This window comes from Gigantopelta aegis, chromosome 4 (assembly GCF_016097555.1).
Source record: "Gigantopelta aegis isolate Gae_Host chromosome 4, Gae_host_genome, whole genome shotgun sequence".
Classification (NCBI taxonomy): domain Eukaryota; kingdom Metazoa; phylum Mollusca; class Gastropoda; order Neomphalida; family Peltospiridae; genus Gigantopelta; species Gigantopelta aegis.
In genome coordinates, this window is record NC_054702.1 from 87,466,501 (window position 1) to 87,474,261 (window position 7,761).

Genomic DNA, 7,761 nt, shown 5'->3' on the forward strand with positions numbered 1-7,761 from the left:
ACACATACCACGGCCACTGATATACCAGTCATGGTACACTGGCTGGAACGAGAAGTAGCTTACTGACGGGATTGATCCCAAACCCACCACGCATCAAGCGAGTACTTTACCACTGGGCTACATCCCGCCCCTTACCAAGTATGATGACATGCCATTGATCTGTTCGTTTTAATTATTATGAGTATTTTCAATAGGATCAGACTCCTGACAGACAATCCAACACAAAGTGTCGTACAAGCTTTTTAGTAGTTTCTGCGCGGACCTCTTCCGATTTAGGTTGTGGACATTCAGTTTTCCAAACCTGACTTAATGATCTCAGCAGCATAGTACACAGTTGATATTCACTTTCACCATATGATGGAAGAAGAAATTTGTTTTGTTTAACAACGACACCACTAGAGCACATTGATTTATTAATCATCGGCTATTGGATGTCAAACATATGGTCATTTTGACACAGTCATAGATATGAAACCCGCTACATTTTTTCATTAGTAGCAAGGGATCTTTTATATGCACCATCCCACAGATAGGATTTTGATGCACCAGTCGTGGTGCACTGGCTAGAGCGAGAAATAGCCCAATCCATATGATGGTTGTGAAAAAAACAAGTCCTTGATATGGTCCTGAAGCCTTGGTCGCTGGTTTGTGTACATCTCAGTCGTAGAGACACATTTGTTTGTCCGAATAGACTTATGTTTAGCAAGAATCCCTACATGTTCTGAACTAGTCTGGGAGTGGCAGTCCTCCTACGGGCAGTGCAAGAGGGATGAAGCATCCCGTTACGGATAGCCGATGTAGTTTTCGTGCTGGGGTGTCGTTAACCATCTATTCTATTCTATTCTATTCTATTCTATTCTATTCTAATACTGGCGTAGCCGGGAGTGGGGGGAGGGCTTAGAGCTACAGTCTTGAACAGGCCCGTAGGAACGATATCTGAAGAGTAGGGTCTCCACGAGTACACGAGTACTCGAATACTCGAGCACGGGTCGCGTCTAGCAAAACTCGAGTTCGTTCATAGGACTTGAGTACCCGTGGAAGGAAGAACACTCTCATTTAATGATACTGTGTACGTCATTTTGCCACATGCTTACAGCCGCTTACATTATAGGGCTATAAGAATGTGTGGAATGCACACACACACACACGGGCCCCTTTGTTTCTACGGCCCAGTAAAATACAGGGTATGCACGAAGACGAATATGCTTTGCAAAGTAATTAAGAACTACTATAAGACAAATTGCAACAAATCTGCAAATATTTTATTATTCCATTCCCAGTGTAACATGAATGCACAAAATAGCACTATTCTTCATATTGTTAACTGATCAGTTTTCTATAAATCTTTATTGCAAACAGACATTACATATTTAGTGCAAACAGACATTACATACTTTTTATTATTACTATGAACATTTTACACACAAGAAGTTCACTGAGATGATCTTCAATATAAAGCTCATCATAACTTCCATAAAAAGTGCACCATTGTTGTTCATAATATTATGTTGTATTGTTAAATTTACCAGTGACTCAGGCATCGAAATAAGTTGAGATCGATTGTTCAGGTTACCAGGAGGATACCACCATGTTAAGCGGTATTTCATTTAAATATTGTAGTGTGACTCTTTACTCTCTTTTTTTTATCTTTTTTTTTTGGGGTCATTAATATTAGAAAGCTCCTGATCCATCATCCATGCAGTATTTTGCAAAAGAAGTAGCAACTAAAACTGGAATATCTGTTGCGATTTCCTCCACATCCTCGGTATCTGAATTTTATGCATTTTTTAGTTCTTGGATTGTAGTAACTTTTGGTTTTCGGACGATGAATAAATCGTTGAATTCCGCGTAGGCGTGTACACTTGTAGCCCACGTCAGGGGGCGAATAGCAGTCTGGTTTACCTGTTAAATAAAACATATATTAACTATTAATTAATATTAATATTATATAACATTTATATGTCGTAATTATATTAAATTCCAGTAATGATCAAATCAGTAAACAAAAGTTAATCTTCTTAATCATAAAACAAGATTAGATTGTTCAAAAATTGATCACACGGGGGCATCGGAGGTAATGTATTGTATATTAAACAACATTTAAAACCAAGTATGCATGTAAAGAAAACAAATGCCGCAGACCTATAAAGTAATAATTATGACGCCTCCCACCTACCCGTTTTGTCAATTCTGGAACATTCCTAAAATAATATCGGATTATTAACATTACATGTTTTAGTAAGAACACTTTTAATAAATTCTTCGCCAAGCGGTCAACGTATCATTCTCTCTGAGCTGGCCTAATTTGGTAAACAGGGGTCAATTTCACAAAAAAAGTGTAACCTGAGTTTATTGTATTCCACGCGGAAAAGTACGTATTTATGGAATATGGGTCCCGGTAAAGACAAAGGAAAATTATTTATGTATATATCGAACTCGTTGCAATTATTTAAGAACTGATTTCTAGTCGTAGGTTTTGCATATAAACGTAAATTTACGACTGAAAATATATTGTTATATTGACAAACAGGTCAAATAATACAGTTTGAAAATATACATAAATCGCTTACATTCGACCTTATCGTGACCCATCTTCAATATTAACTTAATTTTCTGCGTGAAATAGTTACCAAATATTTTAAATCGTAAGTTACCAACGGTAAACGTAAATACACGATTATTTGTGAAATTGGCTCTTGGCGCGTGTGTAGGATATTGAGGCGGTCTAGACTGTAGCGATCGGTGTTTTTAGAGGTGGGGGTACACTCCCTCTGGAAATACATTAAAAAAGAGATAGAATTTGCCTCGAGCAGGAGGGTCTATTATTTTGAATTATTTTCAAACTTGGTCTAGAGATGCTGAGTAGCAGTTCACATAAACTAATTCAGATATTTAATTATATGTTTTGTCTCTTGGTTATTCAAGCGTCAATAATGAAGTGCATATTTATAATGTGATAACAAAACCAAATGTTTGTAGTTATTATGCGTCATTATCGAACAAATATTATGTTTATTGATAGTTACCAGAAAAAAAATTGGTAAATGAAATTGTTGGAAACAGATGTCCCCTTCATTTGATGAGCAGTAAACCACGCAGAAAACAAAAACGTATTACCGTTGCCATCGTTACCATGACAATATTGTATAATTTATTTTTAAAAATGTGAACAGTTTTGTTTTGGAACATTCTGACTGTAAGCTGTACCACTAAACATTTCATCCACCGAAACAGATGAAGTAATTAATAACGTTCCAACCAAAAATGGCCTCCCTGTGATTTAAAAACCCCATCTACATTCAATTTTGTATCATTCGCGTGTCAGAAGTAAGCCATGCATCAGAGTAAAACGCCTACTATCAATATAAAGCATTTGTGTGAAAATGTTCTGTGTTGTATTTACTTTTTCCGTTATTCACCCGATATTGTGATTAAAATGTATTACAAACTGATAACGCTGATATTAATATATTATGTTTTAAGCTTTCTAGGTATTTTATAAAACAAATTATATTTTAATCATGTCATTTTTATTGTTTTTAATAATTTTGTTTTACACTACACATATGCAGTCAAACATTTGGCTGGGAACTGTAGAGACATGTACTAACGTGTTTAAATATCATGTCACGTGATTCAAATAAACACAGATTAGGTGCACTGCAACACATATTGTTTTTCAAACCTTGCGCTATATATACATAATATTTTATTGTAGTGCAATACCTGACTCGCCAAATTTAAGTTCATTTCTGTGAATAATTTTCAATATTACTTTGCCAAAAAGCTAAATCTAAAACTCGTACGTTATTCAGATATCTGGGGGTTCTTTGTCGGCACATTTGTGTTGTTTGGCTAATTGAAACTGGCACTTGGCTAAAGATGTTTTGAATAAAATTTACCAAATTGCTAGTACAGGCATGTGGAACATGTAGGGGGCGATGATGTTTATTTTACTGAAATTACCGTATATAGTTATATTTAGATTTATTTTATTGAACTTACCGTATACGGTTATAATGTTTACATTTATTTTATTGAACTTACCGGACCAAATTTACAAAGCCTGATTATGACTTACACGTGTGTAACTACATAACATTTACAATGCTTATACATCTACGTTTAAGCAAAATAGGTTTTGTAAATTCGACCCACTGTGTAGGGTTATTATGTTTAGGCATATTTTATTGAACTTACTGTATAGAGTTATGTTTAGATTCATTTTATTGAACTTACTGTATACGGTTATTATGTTTACATTTGTTTTATTAAACTTACCGTTTACCGTTATGTTTAAATTCATTTTACTGAACTTACCGTATACGGCTATTATGTTTACATTTATTTTATTGAACTTACCGTGTAGGGTTATTATGTTTAGACGTATTTTATTGAACTTACCTTGTACGGTTAATATGAATGTAACAGTGAGAAGGACAAGCAGACACGTACTTGTCTTCATCGTCACGGTTTCTATTAAAAAAAAGTAAGAAGAAGAACATCAGTATTAGTATTAAAGGTACATAGTCCTCTAACAACAGAGTACAATACTTGTGGATAAATGGTTTGCTTTTTGATTGTCTTGGGGCGGGACGTAGCCCAGTAGTAAAGCGCTCGCTTAATGCGCAGTCGATCTAGGATCGATCCCCGTCGGTAGGTCCATTGGATTATATCTCGTTCCATCCAGTTCACCACGACTGGTATATTAAAGGCCGTGGTATGTGCTGTCCTGTCTGGGGGATGGTGCATATAAAAGATCCCTTGCTACTAATGAAAAAAATTAGCGGGTCTCCTCTCTAAGACTATACGTCAACAAAAATGGTTGATATCCAATAGTCGATGATTAATAAATTAATATGCTCTAGTGGTGTCATTAAACAAAACAAACTTTAATCTCTATGGAATCTCAAGACAGGATCTTGGTGTCACCGTTTGGGGCGAGTCAATTAAAGCTAGTCGTGCTTAACTTAATTTATCTGGAGCATATTGATTTATTATTCATTGGCTACTAAAGGTAAAAGATTTGATAATTCTGACAAATTGTCTTAGAGGAAACCCGCTGCATTTTTTCCATAAGCAGCAAAGGGTATTTTATATGCACTGTCCCACAGAACAGCACATACAAAATCCTTTGATATACCAGTCGATAGGCATTGGTTGGAATGGAAAAAACCCAGTCAGAGAATGGGTTCACCGAGTGGGTTCGATCCTTCTAAACATTCACGTCAGGCGTGCGTTCTTACGACCGAGCAAGATGGCGTCCCCGGGCACGTAATACGTTTGATGATACCAGTATGAACCTTTTAGACGTTGATCGGCTGCATCGCCATGTTATGACACGAAACGGAACACTTTTGTAAACGCACATTTACACAGCTCCTCGCAAGGTCCCGGTTTTTGGCGCTACTAAGATCGCGTCGTGAAACAGGTCCAGACCGGCCTCGGTGGCGTCGTGGCAGGCCATCGGTCTACAGGCTGGTAGGTACTGGGTTCGGATCCCAGTCGAGGCATGGGATTTTTAATCCAGATACCGACTCCAAACCCCGAGTGAGTGCTCCGCAAGGCTCAATGGGTAGGTGTAAACCACTTGCACCTACCAGTGATCCATAACTGGTTCAACAAAGGCCATGGTTTGTGCTCTCCTGCCTGTGGGAAGCGCAAATAAAAGATCCCTTGCTGCCTGTCGTAAAAAGAGTAGCCTATGTGGCGACAGCGGGTTTCCTCTAAAAACAGTGTCAGAATGACCATATGTTTGACGTCCAATAGCTGATGATAAGATAAAAAAATCAATGTGCTCTAGTGGCGTCGTTAAATAAAACAAACTTTACTTTTTTTTTTTTAAACAGGTCCAAGATAAGATTTGACGGTTTTGCATTATGGAGGGTTGGTCGTTTTGTTGGTGATTATACACTCAGAAACAAACAAAACGTCAGAGAATACTTTATCTCGGGTATAATTTGCCTCATCGTTATACAAAATGTGTTCGTTTTTAATAATGAAATGTCTAACCAACTACGTACATACAGACCGATTTATTTTATTTTAGTTATAGTCATACATTTACCCTTTTTTGACGCCTTGTGTCCGATGTATTTTGTCGGAACTGGGGCATTAATTAATTAATTTATTTATTTATCCATCATACAAATCTATTTAGTGAGATAATCCTTCGCGTACATAGATACAGCCAGTTGTTAAGCATTCATCATCAGAATGAATGAATGAATGAATGTTTAACGACACCCCAGCACGAAAAACACATCGGCCACAGGGTGTCAAACTATGGTAATGCAAACAAATAAAGTGATGATCAACATCAATATAAAAATTCAAAATTTAAATAAAAACAGTTTAAAGAACTGTGCAAAAATATCTCGAAAAAAACAAGGGGATTTGTGCTGTATTGGCCATTCTCAAAGAGAATGTTACAACCCTGCACCACGGTGAGGTTACATCAGCACACAGCCACCTATCTTAAGATATTTTTTAACTTTATTTCCATATGATCTACTGTATCACAGTCTGACTTGCTTTAAATAGCCAATTTTTGATATGTCATCTTTGAATTAAACATTAATTGCGTCAGCCGATATTATTTCCATAATATAGCATAAAACATAAGGAAAATGCATTCTGTGATATTAAAAACACCAAGATAACAAAAAACAGTTCGGATGTATGGAAATGGAAAATCTAAACAATAAAATCAAAGTAAAGTATTATTTCAAAAAGGGTTCTATAGTGCAAAATATGCCTTAGTGTTTAAAAACAAGGGTCTATCATTTTAATGCTAAACAACTATATATTTCACCTACGACCCTGTTTGATATACAATTATAATGCAAAATCTCGTTTTTACGAAACAAGTGAAAAACCAGACAAATTAAGATGTCAAAGTATAAATACTTGTCAATAGTCTTACCTTGTCCGCGGCTGTAAGATAGCTTGGAGTCACCTGTCAATTCGCTGCAACTCGTTCATTGTTTACTTGTTCACATATTTATTAACAGTCGAACAAGGGCCGACATTTAAGAATATTGATATTATTATATCTACGTTGTTGGATAAATGGTTTACAAGATGGCGACTAAAACATTTAAATCCCCATCAGGGCGAGCTGTTGCGACAGAACTTTTGTTTGAAAGAGTTCCAATAATTCTTAATTGTACCGACAAACGCAAATGTTTAACGACATTTGGCAACATGTGCCTCGCTCCAGTGTGGCCATTTTGTTGTGGAATTATTTTGAACGTCATACGAGGGCTAGTCGAACTATTTTAAGGCTAAATGGGCTGTTAAAATAAAATAAAATTATTGACCTATCTTTATGAATAAAGGTGTTGCTATATACCGACTTGTGGGGCGGGTGGCGAGTGGCGAGTTGAGGATTGGGTGGGTACTGCTTATTGGTAAAGCTCTCGTCTAATGTGTGTTGGTTACAATTTGATTTTATTTGTATATGCAATGTATGTCTTCAAATGCACGTATGAACACATAGATATACACTTGTTTTATGTGATGTGCATTATTATGAAGAATGTGCCATCTTGTCATTTATGTATTTATTTAATTATATTTTTACAATGTATCTCATATGCCGTTGAATTACGGCCAGGGTGTAAATAAAGTCCAGTTCACTTCAGTTCACTGGATCAATCGGTTACCCGCAAATGGTATACTAAATACTGTGGCAAGGGCCGCCCTGTTTGTGGAAAAGTGCAAGTGAAATATCTTTTTCTGCTATTTGGTAAAAGTAGT

General features: G+C 36.3%; 1 long non-coding RNA gene across 1 annotated transcript; it reads right to left on the minus strand.

Moving 5' to 3' along the window:
* Positions 1-1,245: 1,245 nt before the first annotated feature.
* Positions 1,246-7,052, minus strand: LOC121372672. The gene is made up of 3 exons (XR_005957965.1): positions 6,926-7,052; positions 4,405-4,476; positions 1,246-1,902 (listed from the first exon to the last, which is right to left on the minus strand). It is a non-coding gene; the product is annotated as an uncharacterized LOC121372672 (long non-coding RNA).
* Between the last annotated feature and the right edge of the window lie 709 nt (positions 7,053-7,761).